Source organism: Carassius carassius, chromosome 10, assembly GCF_963082965.1.
Source record: "Carassius carassius chromosome 10, fCarCar2.1, whole genome shotgun sequence".
Classification (NCBI taxonomy): Eukaryota; Metazoa; Chordata; class Actinopteri; order Cypriniformes; family Cyprinidae; genus Carassius; species Carassius carassius.
The window spans coordinates 24,770,390-24,788,989 of NC_081764.1; the positions used below are offsets into that span (position 1 = coordinate 24,770,390).

General features: G+C 42.0%; 1 protein-coding gene across 1 annotated transcript in view; it reads right to left on the bottom strand.

Annotated features, from left to right (window-relative positions):
* LOC132151996 (voltage-dependent calcium channel gamma-5 subunit-like) overlaps positions 1-16,067 on the bottom strand; it is a 56,156-nt gene extending 40,089 nt beyond the window's left edge. Inside the window, exon 1 of the mRNA XM_059560598.1 lies at positions 15,874-16,067. The gene's annotated coding sequence lies outside the window, so the exon portion shown is untranslated. The remainder of the gene's footprint in view (positions 1-15,873) is intronic.
* Positions 16,068-18,600: the final 2,533 nt, after the last annotated feature.

Consider the following 18,600-nt stretch of genomic DNA (forward strand, 5'->3'; position numbering starts at 1 on the left):
AACCACAACTAGATCCCAAATAACTAGTTAATTACACACCGAACTCAAATCTTCCTTTTCTGTCCAAGATACTAGAAAAGGCAGTATCCTCACAAATATATTTTTTCTTAGAGAAAAATGGTATCTGTGAGGATTTCCAGTTAAGATTATATCTAAATCTAAGTCCAGCAAAAAATATATCTAAATCATGACTTATGCTCTCAATGTCAAATGCAGAGACGTTAATTCATGCATTCATGACCTCAAGGTTAGACTTTTGAAATGCTTTATTGGGTGGTTGTTCTGCACACTTAATAAACAAACTCCAGCTACCTGTAGTCCAAAATACAGCAGGTAGTTCTCACTAGAACCAGGAAGTATGACCATATTAGCCCAGTTCTGTAAAACTGCACTGGCTCCCTGTCAAACATTGTATAGATATTAAAATCTTGTTTATTACTTATAAAGCCCTGAATGGTATAGTACCTCAGTATTTGCACAAGCTCTTATTGCACTATAGACCTCGGCATCTGCTGTGTTCTCAAAACTCTGGCAATTTGATAATACCTAGAATATCAAAATCAACTGCATGCAGCAGATCCTTTTCCTATTTGGTGCCCAAACTTTGGAATAACCTACCTAACATGGTTTGGGAGGCAGACACACTCAGTTTAAATCTAGATTATCTCTTTAACCTGGCATCTCTTTAAGCTGGCACATTTCTAATATTCAAATCCGTTAAAAGACTTTTAGGCTGCATTAATTAGGACATATACGGAACTGGGAACACTTCCCGTAACACACAATGTACTTGCTACATAGTTAAAAGAATGGCATCTACGCTAATATTAGTCTGTTTCTCTCTTATTCCGAGGTCACCGTAGCCACCAGATCCAGTCTGTATCCAGATCAGATGGTCACTGACGTCAACGGATATCCAGTAGGGGTGGGAATCACCAGAGGCCTCACGATATGATTTTATCATGATACTTGTGTCACGATACAATATTATTGCTATTTTAAATATATTGCGATATTCTGTAATATATTGGGATATTACAGTGCAACTTGAACTTGTACAAAAAAAGTTGTTCAGACCCTTCAGCAATTGGGGCATTTAAAAGGAAAATACTGTTAAATTTAAATGAAATTAAATAAAACATGTAGTCTTACATCTAGGGATGCACCGAAATGAAAATTCTGGGCCGAAACGGAAACCGAAAATCCTGGATGCACCTGGCTGAAAACCGAAAATGCTTTGTAATGATTATTTATTATTTTATTAAATAATATAAATTTATTTTGTAAGACTTTTTAAATTTAACTCAATTTTACTGATACTGAATAAAAAAAAAACACTAAACCAACAATATAACCCCACTTTTACTGAAAGTAACACAATAAAACTGGAAAGAATTTACAATAATATTGGTAACACTAAGTAACACATATTGGTACAATAAGGTTAATTAGTTAACATTAGTTAAAGACTTTTGTTAACAAACTAAGAATTTATTACTCTTAGTTCATGTTAATTTCAACATTTATTAATTCATTTTTAAAATCAACAGTTGTGCTAGTTAATAGTTAATGCACTCTGAAATAACATGAACTAACAATGAACAACTGTATTCAAGTCAAGTCTGCTTTATTGTCAATTCTTCCACATGTACAGTACTGTACATACATACATAGAATTGAAATTGGGTTACGCTCAGACCCTTGGTGCGTACAGATAACACTAACAGTAGAACATAAAATAATAAAATATAAAGTAGAACTATACAAATAGGTCATGTAAAAAATAAAGATAAGTAAAGCAGCACAAGGCACATGGCAGACAGAGTGCAAACCAGTGAAGTAAACAGTGCAGATATAATTATTGTAGTACAAAAGAGCTTATTTAGTCTGGTTAGTCTGGTTAACAGTCTGGTTAAAGTGTCAATGCTGAATGAGGTAGTGAGCAAACCAATGCTGTACAAAGTGTCTGGTGCAGGTCCTTTAATGTTTGTGGGAGCTGGTGGTGGGGGTTCATTGCTGAGGTTCAGAGTTCAGTGGTGCATGGGAAAAAGAGGGGAGGGGGGTCAAGGTCAGGAGGGAGTTCAGTTTTCTAAAAGCCTGATGAATGAAGCTGTCCTTCAGTCTGCTGGTGTGTGAGACCAGCTGAAGAATCTGTGTGTCGGGTGGGTTGGATCACCTGCGATGCAGAGGGCTTTACGGGTGAGATGGGTTCCATAAATGTCCTGAAGGGTGAGGAGAGAGACACCAACATTCTTCTCAGCTGCTCTCACTATGCCTTGAAGAGTCTTCCAGCAGGATGTGTTGCGGACACCATACCACACAGTGATGCAGCCAGTCAGGATGCTCTCAATGGTGCATCTGTGGAAGGTGCACATGATAGGGGCTGGGGCTCTGGCTTTTCTCACTTTGAGTGATGATTGTGTTAAATGCTGAACTGAAATCTATGAACAGCATTCTGACGTACGCGTCCTTTTTCTCTAGATGAGTGAGTGCTGAGTGGAAGGTAGTGGCGATGGCATCATCGGTCGAACGGTCGGACCTGTATGCAAACTGGAAGGGGTCCAGGAAGGGGGGGGGGGCTTGATGAGGTGCATGACTAGCTATTCAAAGCTATACTTCAAGAGAATGGGGGTAAGTGCAACTGGACAGTAGTCATTTAGGCAGGATGGAGACAGCTTCTTCGGGACTGGAATGATGGTGGTAGCTTTGAAGCATGTGGGGACAACAGCCTGACTAAGCGAGATGTTGAAAATGTCTGTGAAGACATCAGTGAGTTCCACTGCACAGTCTCTCAGTACACACCCAGGAATGTTGTCAGGATCCGGAGCTTTGCGTGCATTGATACTGCTGAGGGATCTCCTCATGCTGTCCGGGGTCAGTGTCATCACCTGGTCACACGGAGGAGGTGGACTCTTCTGTGCTGCTGTTTTGTGCTTCAAAGCAGGTGAAGAAGGCGTTCAGTAGGGAGATGGTGCTGTCACAGATCCGCTGTGGGGGCTTGTAGTCCGTATTGGTCTGTATCCCCTGCCACAGGCTCCGAGTGTCTCTGCTGCCACTGAATTGATGGGCATCTTCCTGGAGTATTGTCTCTTAGCCTCACTGATGCAGCGGGATAGGTTGGCCCTAGCTGTCCTCAGGCCCACCTCATCTCTAGCTCTGAAAGCAGCGTTATGCATCTTCAGGAGTCTGCAGACCTCCCCTGTCATCCATCGCTTCTGGTTGGCCCAGACAGTGCTGGTCTTCATGACTGTTACATCATCAATTCACTTGGTGATGTAGGCAGTGACAGTCTCTGAGTACTCTTGGAGTTCTGTGGTGTTATTGTATGTGGCCGTCTCCTTAACCCTCTGGAGTCTAAGGGTATTTTTGGGGCCTGGAGAAGTTTTGTCATGCCCTGACATTTGTGCTTTTTTCAGTTTCTTATAAATATCTGAATGGGTAAAGTCTAATCTCACTGTAAACAGCACAAACTGGGCTATAATAATATGCAAAATGCATGTATGTACATGATTGTGTTTTTGAGAAAAAAAATATTATGCGTGGTTAGTGAAAAACTAAAAATGTTAAAACACTTGAAAAAGGCAAAAAAACACATACATTACATTGGTTCCCGGGACTTTTGAGAACTGGAGCTTGTAGCCTAGAATTTTTTTTTCGAAATTACGTGAAAATCATCTTGTTTACTCACTTACAGAAAACAATATATTGATTTACATTTTCTAAGACACTTTTTGTTGGTAAAAGATTACTTTATCACAGAATATCGGTTTTCGGCGGCACTTGTTTAGTTTAAAAGTAGACATGTCAAGCTTTCTATAGATATCTCTCTCATGTCTCTTCGTTGAGTATTCACGGAGTTACAGTTCATTTTAATGATGTGTTTGTAAATAAAGATCAGCGCAGACAAAGGCTGCAGACAGCACACCTTGTTTGTTATCTTTATTTTATAAGTGCACAAAGTTTTGTTGTTGTTATGTCTGTATCCAAAAATAAAGTAGACCCTTTACAGATTCGATTGATGTATTGCTCTTATCTGTACGATTAAAACTGAAAGTGTAATTTAAGTTCAAATCGGGGTTATCAGGAGAAAATGACTCAAAACGCATATCCGCGTTAATCGACTTCAGAGGGTTAAACATACTCCAGTCAGTGGTGTTAAAACGGGTCTTGAAGAGCCTCTAATGACCCTTCCGGCCACACTTGTATCTGTTTGTGAATTGGTTTGGTGACTTTAACAAGCAGTCTGTATTCAGGCATTAGCATGAAAGTGATGTGGTCTGAGGCACCGAGGTGGGGGAGGTGAAGGGCTTTGTAAGCTCCTTTCTGGGTGGTGTAAACAAAATCCAAAATGTTTCTACCTCGTGTTGGAAATTTAATGTGTTGCTGTATTTTTGGGAACACACTCTTCTAGTCTGCGTGGTTGTAATCCCCAGCTATGATGAGAAAAGCATCAGGGTGGGCTGTATACTGCTCACTGATGTGCTGTTACAGTTCATTTAGGGCAGTGGTTCCCAAACTTTTCCATTCCACGACCCACCTAGACAAGTGTAATATATTTCACGACCCACCAAAATATTAAAAAAAAAAAAAAAACAACGAGTGAAATTACTTTAAACCTAATCTTACTTAAAATTTTTATGACAGAAATTAAGTATTTAAGAAAAATAACCATTTTATTTTAGAGTACAACTGAAAATTTCACTACAAATTTACAAGTTTTAATTTTTGTTTACTGGCGTTAAAATATGTAGTGTCCATAAAAACGTGAAGCAGGCTCACTCCAGTGAAGTGTGATCTGCGCTGCTGTGTTTTGTTGCATTCATGATCCTTCCGTGTGTGTCGGCGAGAACGGAGCACAATCCAACACTTTTTTAGAAAAGCATAAGAAGCAAAGCAGAACTATCTAAAACAGTTTGGAGATTAAAATAATTGTGAAATAGGTAAAAAAAGACCGATTGAACCTTTTAATGACATTGCTCTGAGACCTTCAAAACACGCAACGCACACGGACTTAATTGCAATTTGAAAATCACACTAAGGATATTGCAGTTCATTATTAATGTTGGTGGGCTATATCGTTGTGATGAGTGGGTTCCCAGTTCCCGCCTCCTTCTTCCTGTGATTGTGAAGATTTTAATGTTTTACACTGGTGCCGAAGCCAGGGAGGAAGGAGGGGCGCGCTGCCGAAGATCCTTCGCCGCTGGGGTGAATCCGCAGTGCCATCGAGCAGGGCGAAGGAGTCTGCCGCCGAGGGTGCTCGATGTGGTGGGCTGGAGTGAGTTGCCGGGGGGGGGGGGGGCGAACTCACTCCAGCCCACCGCCTCGATGACTCCTTCGTGGAAAGAGGTGGGAACCGGCGGACAATCAAACAAAGTTTTAATAACCAAATAAACACAAAACAGCGCGACAGCCCCTCTCGGATGACTGCCGTGCACAAATAAAAAACAAACACAAAATAAAACCCAGGCCTGGTCCTCTCTCGTCCTTCACTGTCATCGCTCCTCTTTTGTATCTTTCCGATCTCCTCCGTGGTTCTTGAGACCGGTGAGTGTTGCTCATTTCCCAATCACTCCACCGGCCTAGCTCTGTTCCCATGGCACTAGGCCCCGCCCCACTCGTCACATTCGTGCAGCCCTAGACTGAACTGTGTTAGTGTCTGTGTGTCATTGAAACGCAAAATTAGCTGCAGCCAAGTGACTTTGTGCGACCCACCTTGTTCCATTCCGTGACCCACGAGTGGGTCGCGACCCACAGTTTGAAAACCCCTGATTTAGGGCATGGTTCCTGTTGTTGTTGTTGAAGCTGGGAGGAATGTAAACAGCAACGAGCAGTATGGCTGAATATTCCCTCAGCAGAAAGAATGTCTGGCACTTCACAATCATAAACTCTACCAGGGGTGAGCAGTGTTTGTAGACCACAACAGCATCGTGGCTCCACACTCTGTCCGCTCGATAGCATGTCAGCTGATGGATGGAATGCTGTTGTTAAAAACCATGTTTCCGTGAACACAAAAACACAACAGTTTCTAACAGTCCTCTGAGTTGAGCGTAGTAATCGGATGTAATCCAGTTTATTGTCCAAAGAGTGTATGTTAGCCAATACGATGGTGGGGATAGCTGGCGCCTCCGCTGTGGGCGAGATACAGCAGCATGGGTCGGTGATGGTGAAGGAGTACCGGCCCCCTGACTGAGCCTGGTTTCTCCCAAGGTTTTTTCTCCATTCTGTCACCGATTGAGCTATGCTCATTGTTAGTTGGAATCTTGGAATCTTACTGTAAAGTGTTACCTTGTAAACATTATGATCACAAGCTAAATGTTACTGAATGTTTGCAGTGTGCATTTGGATGTGTGTAAGTGTGCTTTGCTCCATTTTTCCCATTGAGCTTTATGTGGAGGAATTCCTTCAGTATAGCCACCTTATGCCTGGGGATGAGGATTTGGTAAAGGACTGTTTCTGGAGTGGTCTTGATGCTAATATAAGCTTAAATTTACCAGAGGAAGACCCTAACTGGACCCTGGAACAGTTTATTGACTTTTTGCAGTTTTGTGGCTCTCCCTTTACAGTTGAGGAGGTCACTACTGCGAGGTGTCCAGCTCCTTTCCGTTCTGTGGTCCCTGTACCTGAGCGTCATCACAAGATGGCCGCCAGCCCAGTGTCGCTGCACAAGATGGCACCAGCCCAGCGCCGCTGCACAAGATGATGGCCGCCAGCCAAGTGCCACTGCACAAGATGGCCACCAGCCCAGTGCCGCTGCACAAGATGGCCGCCAGCCCAGCGCCACTGCACAAGATGGCAGCCGTCATTGATCTATCAGAGTCAAATCAGTTCCCCGTTGATTTTCCAGAGTTAAGTCATGTCCCCGTTGATTTTCCAGAGTCAAGTCAGATCCCTGTTGATTTTCCAGAATCAAGGTCCAGTCAAGTCACAGCTCACTGTTCAGGATCAGGTCAAGTCACCATTAACACCCATGAGTCAAGTAAAACCACAGTTAAACTTCATGAGTCAAGTCAAATCACCGTTGATCTTCGTGAACAAAGTCAAGTCGCTGTTGATCTTCGTGAACAAGGTCAAGTCACCGTTGATCTTCATGAACAAGGTCAAGTCACCGTTGATCTTTATGAGCCCAGTCAAATCAGTACCGATCTTCCAGCACTTCATCACATCTCAACAGATCTTCCAGAGCTTCATCATACCACAACAGATCATCCAGAGCCTCGTCACATCTCAGCTGAACTTCCAGAGCCTCGTCACGTCTAAGCTGAACTTCCAGAGTCACGTCACGTCTCAGCTGAACTTCCAGAGCCTCGTCACACCCTGTCTGTTGCACCCAGCAATGTTCTCTTAGCCTGTTGTGTTGCTGTCAAGGAGATTGTTACACAAACTCATGTTCTGTCCTTTCATGGCCACGAAGGCCATCCACCAACTCACTGTCTGTCATGTCACGGCCACGGAGGCCATCCATGAACTCGCTGCCTGCACTGTAATGGGTATGGAGGCCATTTGGGAACTCCCTAACCACCTCCTCATGGCCACGGAGGCCATCATTAACCTGTTCATGTTCTCTGTTTCAGTCCTAACTGACCAGACTTGCTCTCCTGTACCATCGACTCTGTCTCGTCTACTCGGCTGTGGTGGTCCTCTGCTCTGCCCTGGTGGGCTTCTGTCTTGTCTGCTCGGCTGTGGTGGTCCTCTGCTCCACCCTGGTGGGCTTTTGTCTTGTTTGCTCAGCTGTGGTGGTCCTCTGCTCCACCCTGGTGGGCTCCAGCTCTACCTGCTCTGCCCTGGTGGGCTCCTGTTCCCGAGTTAAGCCCACGGCGTGCTTCTGTTCCCCATGTTAGGCCCACAGCAGGCCCCTGTTTCCAAGTTAAGCCCACGGTGGGCCCCTGTTCCCGAGTTAAGCCCAAGGCGGGCCCCTGTTTCCCGAGTTAAGCCCACAGTGGGCCCCTGTTTCCCGAGTTAGGCCCACAGCAGGCCCCTGTTCCTGAGTTAAGCCCACGGCAGGCTCCTGTTCCCCATGTAAGGCCCAGGAAGGGCTCCTGTTCCCCATGTTTGGCCCAGGAAGGGCTCCTGTTTCCCATGTTAGGCCCAGGAATGGCTCCTGTTCCCCATGTTAGGCCCAGAAAGGGCTCCTGTTTCCCACGTTAGGCCCAGGAAGGGCTCCTGTTCCCCACGTTAGGCTCAGGAAGGGCTCCTGTTCCCCACGTTAGGCCCAGGAAGGACTACAGATCCCCAGTTAAGCCCAGGAAGGGCTTCAGATCCCATGTTAATCCCAGAAAGGACTACAGATCCCCAGTTAAGACCAGGAAGGCCTCCAGTTCTGCCTGCTTCACACTTGCCTCCTGCTCTGCCGGCACTGCCTCGGTCCCCGGCCACTCCACTTCCACACGGACCTGGCCCTCTGTCCCTCCCCCTGTTCCGCCTCCGCTCCACTGCCCTCCTAGATAGTTTAGAGCATTTGGAAGCCGCTCCTTCAGGGGGGGGGGGATCTTCAGCTGGAGTGCCGATGAACTCCATTAGAGTGCACTCCACTCAGCACTCTGGCATTTTGTTTTTCCATTCTCAAACTCCATTTCCCCTAAATCCTGTTCCTAGAGTTAGTCACGACCAGGTGTTCCCCATTACCACTCCCCTCTATAAATTGTGTTTGGACTCTCAATCATTGCAAAGTCTTGTTTAGTTCTGTCTGGCATTTCTGAGCGGTTTCCCTGTGTTTGTTCCTTCTGTGTTTGATCTTGGATTGTGTATACCTACTGTGATTCTCTGCTGCCTGCCCTGACCTTTGGATATCCCCTGACATAACTGATGCTGTTCTCTGATCTCTGCCTGTTTGACCACTCTTGAAAATAAAGTACTGCATATGGATCCGAACGTCTCTGACTCCTTGTTACACCTTGATCCTCATTTAGCTTTTCCCAGGTTTTTGTTTTGTTTTAAAAGTCTTTTGTTTTTGTTTTTCATGTCATTACACATGTATGAACGAGCATTATTTATTGCCGTGGCTCAGGCAAGCCACGACCCAGTCACCTATGCGAGGGGTGATGTATCCTTGCAACGCTGTTCTGGATTGGGATGACGTTCCATCATCCCACGGAGTCTCTGATCCTGAACCGGAACCCTCTGCCGGCTGTCTCCAAGTCAAGCCTGCCACCATCTGCGGCTCACCCAAGCCTGCCGCCGGTTCATATAGCAAGCCAAAAGGACATTAATGTGGCAAGCCCAGCGAACATTAATGCTGCAAGCCTGCCAGCCCCAAAGCTCACTCCATTTGCCCACTCCTCGTAAGGGCCTTCCAGAGCACCCTCAAGTGCCCGCTCCTCCAGAGCTTGCTCCAGTGTCGGCTCAGGCCCAAGAGTTCCATCCAGTGTTTGTCCAGACCACGCCTTTCCCCCCCAATCCAGAAGAGGAAACTAGGGGTGAGGAGAAGCGTGTCGGCCCAGGCCCCAGAACATAGCCCAGGAAGGGCTCCGGATCCCCAGTTCAGCCCACGGAGGGCTCCTGTTCCCGAGTTAAGCCCAGGTGTTCTCTATGTGTTTCTATTGATTCCAGGTGTGCCTCGTATTCCTATTTTCCTGTTTAGTGTATAAATAGTGTTCCCTGTTTTGACTTTGCTGTCAGCTGTAAATGCTTTCAAAGTTCATGTGTTTACCCTTTATGAATCTCCAGCAACTCCTAGCTCCTTGATCCCCATGTAGCATGATACATGGCAAGTTTTAAAAAGACCAACTATTATTTTATTACATTTCATCATAAATGCAACAGTGGCTCCACTTCCTGCGCCAACGTAAAAGAGAGTCTCCTTCCACCCATCCTCACTACATTCTACAAGGACACCACTGAGAGTGTGCTAACCTGCTGTATCAGTCTGTCATGGGACCTGTAGTGCTGCTGACCACAAGAGCCTACAGTGGACAGTGAACACAGATGCAAAGATCATTGGTGCCCCTCTACCCTCCATTCTGGACATTTTCCTTGCACGATGCTCCAGTTTAGCCACCAGTATCATGAACTCCACCCATCCCTCCCATTATCTCTTCCAGCTCTTGCCATCAGGAAGATGGTACCGGAGCATCAGAGCCCACTCTGTGAGACTGCTCAACAGCTTTTCCCCCCAGGCTGTGAAAGCCCTGAATTCCAATCACCTCACCCCCCTCTAAAACCTCATTCACAACCCTACCTCCTGAAACCAAGATCATCTCAACCCCCCCATGCACCACAAATCATACGGCACCATTTGCTTCTTAACCTTAAATACCTCTTTTGCACAATATCACGCATAGTTATTATGTAAAGTAATTGTATAATCTGTCATAGGTTATATGTACAGTGAACTATTTATAGTATATTGTATAGTTGTATGTTATAGTATAGTTAGATTACTACTTTCAGTAAGTTAGCTATGTATACAGTAGGTTTAAAAATTGTTCTTGCGTCTAATTTTGTATATTTATTTATGTAGCACCGTGGTCCTTTGAGACACAACATTTTGTTCCACTGTATCTCCACATATAAAGCTCGACTTGACTTACTCACAGAAGTAAATATAATTTTGTTAAAGTTAAATAATAATTATTGGCTAAAATGTTGCAGGGATTATTTTTCATAATGTACAGTACTTTAAACATCATTAAATTATGTCAGACAGATATCAGTAGACGATATTCATCAGATGCACGCGCCAAGCCCGAAGTTAACAGACTGAAGTTAAGTTTCGATGTGTGTTTGTTTATCGGTCTGGCTAGTGTCTAGTAATATGGTGTCGACTACAAATGCAGTTAAGGTTAAGAGTAAACTGAAGTTGGGCTCAGGTTGTTGTACTGTGGGATGCAACCCAGTGTTTACCATACATTGATTTATTTGTGGCAACCCGCCACTATCAAAACTGACCATCACAAATATATTTTCTTAAAGGCTTTGACTTTGTTGAATAAACATGAGCACTGCACTTTTCAAAATCAAGATGCAGCGTGGATGTTTTTATATCACTAAAGGAAATTGTCTGTCTTTAGAAAATGTCATTTTCATTTTATCTTGTCTGCAATGCCTAATAAAGCAGCGGTAACGGGGAAATCTCTATTTCTGGAACACTGGTTCATTTCAGAAAGCAACCTTGGCATTGGAAAGTAAGAAAAAAATTTGAGCATGTATAGTACAACCTCATGAGGAATAACAGAAAATTTTACAACGGTTGCTTTTCTGAAATATACCTTGATGCTGTAAGCAACTGACAAATGTGACCTCTGGAAGGGCACAGTCTTCAAAATGAGATAGTGATAGAGTCTTCAGTGTGCCAATGGGTAGTTAGCCAGTGTCCTTATAAGTGCAAGAATTTGTGTACACAGTATACTACAATGAGGGTTACATGACAATACTTTTTTTGCTGAAAACACCTTAGCACAACTAAACAAAATAAACAGAAGACACATCATCATGAAGCCAATTATGAAAACCAATACTGAAACAGCTGTATCATCATTAGAACCCATGCAGCCGCTTTGTAGAAACTGCACAGAATTAATCAGCGACTGCTTCTGAATCACTCTCGTGGTACTCTGGGTCGAATGGCACGTCATAATGACATTGCATCAGCACCGTCTTGAATCCAACAAAATTTTGAACCGCATCCACTATATCTGGTCAAACACTATTTGGTCTATGCTGGATAGCATGAGGACAAACACACCAAATGCCTACAGTGTGGCTGCTCTAATACTCCGATAACTTTGAAGCGGCCCAAGCCATCATTGTTAGTGGTATTTGTTGAATTTGTAAAAGAGGTTTAGGAGCATCTATTATGTCAAATTTGTGGAAGAAAAAAGTAGTTACACACATAAGATAAGTTTTTGGGACACTGTGTATTTTCATATTTTTTTACATACTTGTTCCATCTGACTATCACGTTTCCAGTCATGCGATATGGCTCTTCATGGCAGTTACCTGCGGTCTTGTGTCTACAGCTGAACTAAAGCCATGCTGATATCGAAGGTATCCACATGACGTGATGGTAGGTGGAGGTGACTGTGGTTACACCAGAGATGGTCTGTGGTTCTACTATTGTGGAAGCTTGGAACACATGTGCCCTGATAACCAATAACACTGTAGCCTTGACACTGTTTGACAGTGAATCAATGTTTGCGGTTACTATTGAATGAATGAGTGCTAAACTTAATCCTATCTGTAGCCAACTTGTCTGTGACTTCTCTTATTAAATTTTTTTTCTAAACAATAAATCCAAAATGAATGGCTGCTCCTAAACGCTTAGGGAGCTTAGATGATGCCTTGCTAACTATCAGGCAAAGACTCTACAGGCAGCATTTGTGAATGAAGGTACCTCACAAAAATGATTTCAGACAGACTTCTGAGCCAGTATAACAGCTTATTGATCAACAAAATAGAGTGTTTTTGGTATAACTAAGCAAATATTGAATTACTACAATACTAATTTCCCGCTAGAAATGACATCAAAAGTGGGGGGAAAATGGTCAAAAACAACATCAGCAAACAAATTGAACACAAACCACAAACACTTTTTTTTAGCTCAACTGTTGTGGAATTGAACACACAGGTTTGTGGTATATCAAAGGCAGTGAAAGATACATCTATGCTGCCTTTAAAAATCGATCAGATGAAGGCATCTCAGGAGACAGCAAGTGAAGCAACAGCAAAATGAATTCTGATGTGCATTGATGCTTTCCTGCCTTTGAATGCATCTTCCAAAGGCAGCATTTTTCAGCTTGTGGACGCAGCATTGTTGATTCACAAAATGATAAGCTGGTTTCCCACAAAAGCAGTTTATTTGGTGTAGTGAAGCCTCCCCTTCACTGATATCCATTCCATGTGTACTACACTTTCTTTCTATCTTTCTTTCTTTCTTTCTTTCTTTCTCTCTCGGAGGCTTGCCTTAAAGTGACTCTGGTAACACCTACTGAGTAGCAGTGTCATGGTGCATTTACAGCTTTATGAAAATGATGAGTAGACAATGCCAGGTGGCAACAAATAGCTGTGAATTAGTGTATAAATAATATTGTTTATGTATTGGAAACTTTACAGTTGTTGCATGTGAGTTTTGCAGATTGGCCACACTGTTAATGTTCAGCTTGAATACTATATAAAAACACCAAAAAACATCTAATATGGGATAGAACATGTATATTTGGTTGTACTAATAGAGTTAAATAAGAAATAAGAAAGGAGCTAGCTTTTCGCACTGTTAAAACCAACTGTAATTTATGCAGATAATTGTTTTGCTTCAGTTTTCCCAGTTTACCAAGGCAGCCATGTTGCAGGATGTTTTTACACTCAGTCATTCCGACTGAGGGTATTTGTTCAGCTGGGAAAGTGATGATGCTGCATACCGTCTAGACCAGGGGTCTCCAACCTTTTTGTGAGTGAGGGCTCCCTGAAAGGATAAAATAGTCTTGAGGGCTACTTGTTTGATATAGGCACACACACGCGCGCGCACACACACACGCACGCACGCACGCACACACACACACACACAGTTTCAAGTTTTGAAAAATACAACAACAAACAGCAATATTGTTAAATATTATGACTATTGAATATATAATTACCGTATATACCCAAATATAAGACAAGTTTTTTTGTCCTAAAAATAGGCGTTTTTGTCCTAAAAAATGGGGGGACGTCTTATATTCGCGATATAGACAAAATCACGGGGGAAAGGGAGAAAGAATAACGGCATAAATATTAAATAGTGACTGAATGATATACTTTACATACTTGTATGTAAAATTAGAAAAGCAACATAATATCTGTGTTTAACTAAATTAAAACGCTGCTCCTCTGCCGCGCGATACGCAGAGAGAACAAGAGAGAGAGAGAGAGAGAGAGAGAGAGAAAGAGAGAGAGAGAGAGAGACAGAGACAGACAGACATACAGACAGAGAGGTGCGCGCGCGCGAGACGAAGAGCGAGCGAGAGAGAGAGAGAGAGAGGTGCGCGCACGAGACGCAGAGAGAGAGAGATAGACGTGCAGATTCTAAATATTTTAATTATAGAATTATTTTATTATGTTTTAATGGTATATGAAATGTCACCAATAGTTATTTTCTCATTTTATAACATTATCATAAAAAAATGAAAGATTACAATTCAGGCTATTTATAGAAGGTGCTCGGCGGGCGACTCAGAGACTCCACGCGGGCTACCAGGTGCCCGCGGGCACCACGTTGGAGACCACTGGTCTAGACATATCACATGACTGGGTCCTGTCCCAACTGGCACAATTCATGTTCACTCGTGGTCTTGTGGACCCCACATACGCATGTTTAGTCCACGAGAATGTAGGGTAGGCTATTCCATTCATAATTTTAGCTTTCAGAAGAATGCTTGTGAGTGCCCACATTGCAATCATTATGTGCCACTTCTGCAGGCTTCTAAGTTATGTCACTAAAGTGAATACTCGGGAAGAAAATGAGAGTTAAGGGTACCATTTTAAATAGGGCCTGGGATATTGCTCACATGAATGTCTATGAATGTTAAATTGGACAACGTCTGTGTTTGTTTTCTGACACCTGGTATAGATATTAATTCCAATGTTCAACTCCCCCCCCCCCCCCCCCACGTTCTTGGTGCCATATGGTCATAAATGTGGCAGATTAGCGAAAAAATATACATACATTACTCTGAATATAAAATTACTGTAATTTTGATAAAGAAACATTATATGCATATACAATGTACATACACAGTGCACCACAACAAAGCTATAATACAAAAGTACATCTGACAGAAGGGTACATCATTATGCTCAAAAGCGGTACATTGGATAAACATATAGGCTACTGATAATTAGGAGCCCCATATTGCTCTGGCTATATACAAAACACTGGGATACCGTAGGACACACACACACACACACACACACACACACACACGCACACACACACACACACACACACACACACACACACACACACACTGGTGGCCTATTCCTATCATTATGGTGACAGTCCAATTGTTCTTCTACTGTACAAGATGCATTTTCTATATCTTCTTACCTACCCCTAACCCTAAACCTACCACTCACATAAAACTTACTGCATTTTTAGATTTTCAAAAAAATTCTGTTCTGTGTGAATAAGCTTGTTTCCTCATGGGGACCAAAATATTAATAATAATTTCCCAACAAGTTCAAAATGGACCGGTTTTACTATAGCCTACTTGTATGGACATTTGGTCCCCATAACGTATGGAATACCAGGTACACACACACATTTATTTATTTATTTATCTTTAGTAAAAAAGAGAAAAAAAGTTTTTAGTATTGCAATTAACAGTAACGGATAATTTGTAAACGGCGGTAGGCTATATGACACTGGAGCGTAAAACTGAGAGGGAAGAAATTCGGAATGACAGCAAACTCTTAACCCACATCAGAGGCTCCCAGACAGAGGGAAACTGTCCTTGGTACTGTCCTTGGTACATAGCTCACAACGACAACATTTACTGTGAACTGTGGCAGCCATCATATATTCTCTCTTCAGCGTAGCCTACTCCAAGTATTTTTCTATAAAATATAGACTACATATTTTAATTTTAAAATATATATACAATAATAAATAATACAAATAAATAATTACATTTTCCATGAATTGACAGTAGCCTAGTTTATTTAATGTTTATTTGTTGTATTTATTAGCCGTGGTGTTGTTTGTCTTCAAGGACCTGTTATACGTTTTATTTGTGCAGCAAATAAATTCATGAAAAAAAGTTTCGGATACAGTGAGAAATGTAACAAGAAAATGTGGATTACACTGATGTTCAGTGGTTTTTGAACGAGTCTTGTGAAATGTTACAGGATGTTTAAATCTGCACAAGCTCGTATTATCTAACACAGTTAAGTTCCACATACCTGCGCTGAGACGTGCCTGTGAAGCGCGCGTTCTTCAGTTCTTCTCAAGGAAATGTTCAATAGCCTTTATCTCATCGCAGATAGGTTTGCTGAAGTCAGACGAACCTCTGGAACCCGTCACACATGTATATTGTGAAGTGTTTCACATCATGCAGGGCTAGTGTTGGTGATGCTCTAAAATCGCTCTCCCTCTCTGTACGTCACTGACGGGTCACGGTCCGACAACGACTGTTTGTATGCGTACTTTGTCATTGCTCTTGTATTACTGGTTTGAGGTAGATGAAAGTCTGTGTCATCACTGTTGTTATGTTCAGGATGTTGGATTTGGTGTAATGTGTCATCGGTGTTTTAGCTTGATGTGTAGGGTCTGATAAATCTGAAACCGATAATAATAATAAATAATTATATATATATATATATATATATATATATATATATATATACAGAGAGAGAGAGAGAGAGAGAGAGAGAGAGAGAGAGAGAGAGAGAGAGAGAGAGATACTTTATTATGGATGTTGAGGTTATGGTCCGTGGAAATCTTCGGGGAGATGAGTGTCATGCTTTACTATGAGTATTTGGATTACTGTAAAGTAAAAGACCCACACACAAATGCCTCTGACAGTGGAGAAACAGACACACATACAAATCTTGTATATGGTCTGGAAGTCGTGGCCTAATGGTTATAGAGTTTGACTCCTAACCCCAAGGTTGTGCATTCGAGTCTTTGGCTGGCAATACCACGACTGAGGTGCCCTTGAGCAAGGCACTGAACCCCCAACTGCTCTTCGGGCGCCAGCATAAATGGATGCCCACTGCTCCAGTTGTGTGTGTGTTCACTGCTGTGTGTGCACTATGGATGGGTTAAATGCAGAACACGAATTCTATGAGTCACCAATGGCTGTATGTCACGTCACTTTCAAAGAGTTTGAAAGTGACGTGACATTGAGTGTTAACTGCAAATACAAATATTACTGTCAATGGAAAAATCCTGTTGGTCTACAGTAACTGTTAATCCCTGCTGAAAAAAATGACAGCATATGTTGGTTAGGTATGTTTTGAAGCATTGCTGCTGGTTTGAGCTGGTCCTAAGCAATTAGCTCCTGCTCAGGACCATCTTAAAGCTCAAAGCTCAAACCTGCATCCATACTTCAAAATATACCTAACCAGCAGATGCTGTTTTTTTTTCCAACAGGTATGTCACCCTGCACTGGTGCATAAGACACAATATCAGATCACCACAGTCAGTGTCAGCTTCATTTTCAATAAGGAGATCAACAGACTTGAGTTTGATTTTCCCTTCTTTATTTGCAATATCATACATTAGGTATAAATGGCAACAGGATTGCATGGAAAAGCATATATTCTGTTAAGACAACAAAGGCAGGGCTAACATACACTGCTACAAAATACAACATTTTACTTGGTTTATTTATATGTTATGGATCAATATTACTATGTATAAGAACAGAGATAGTGCTTTGGATTCATTTCAGGGCCTTGCTATTTGAGAGACAAAGAGAGCAAAATAAGGCATTCTGTTGATTTTGTCCTCTAAATGAAAATGATACATTTAACAGTTAGAAATAAAACAGGTGGACTGAATCACACAAAGCAAAAGGACCACAGGGTGATGTACCATCCAACCTACACATAAAGAACAACAAAGTAATGAAAAAATAGTGTGATAAAATGAGGAGCAAAGTTCTTGCTCTCCTCTTCAACAAACATAAAACTTAATAGTACCGGAACAAACATGAATTGCTGACTAATTGGGAAAGGTAATTCCACCTAGTTTTTATAATATGATTGTAATCAATTAACAATTATAATTGATGAAAAGAGATGACTAAAGAAGCAGATACAGTACATTTAAAGGGATCGTTCACAACATTCTGTCATTTACTCTCTCCCATGTCTTTCCAAACCTGTATGACTATCTATCTACTGTGGAAGAAGATATTCTAATAAACATATCAATATTTTTTACACAATGGTAACCAAAATAGTTTTGACTACTATCAATCTTCAAAATATTTTGTGTTCCAAAGAAAAAAAAAAGTCATGCAGATTTTGAACATCATGAGGGTGAGTAAATGATGACAAACTTTCCAATTTTGGGTGAAATTTTCCTGCATGGGAAAGCTAAACAACTGAGGCAAACAAGCAATAATGTTAACATTTCATTCATCCATTTGTTCATGTAGTCAATCATTAATTAAGCATCACAGGAATAGAAAGAACTGGGTAAGGCAGATGGATCATCTTACAGTAGAGGAAACTCAAAGCATGCCATGTTAAACCTGTTTTCAAAAAATGGCTATGCAACTTTCTTTAAAACAGCCAAGGTAGTACACATGATTGAATGTCAGATACACAAAGCAAGAGATACACTGATGCGATCTCAAGAGCAGTAGCAGCACTACGTTAACAGTACTGCTACATGAGACTAATGCTCATAATACTGGATCCAATACTGGCAAACATCATTGTGGCTACGCAGTTATTGCAACACTGGTCTTGCTGGGTTCAGTATGGCACTGATGCAAAGCAGGTTTTTGTTAAGACCCACATAAAGAAAGATGGGAGTTTGCATATGATTTCAACATAGACGTTTTTAGCACTGATGGGATTTTACGGCAAGATTAACATTGTTAAATCAACACAAATAATAGAGAAGACAGAAGTGAGCTGATCTAAACTATGGGGCCAAAGAGGGGAAAATATAAA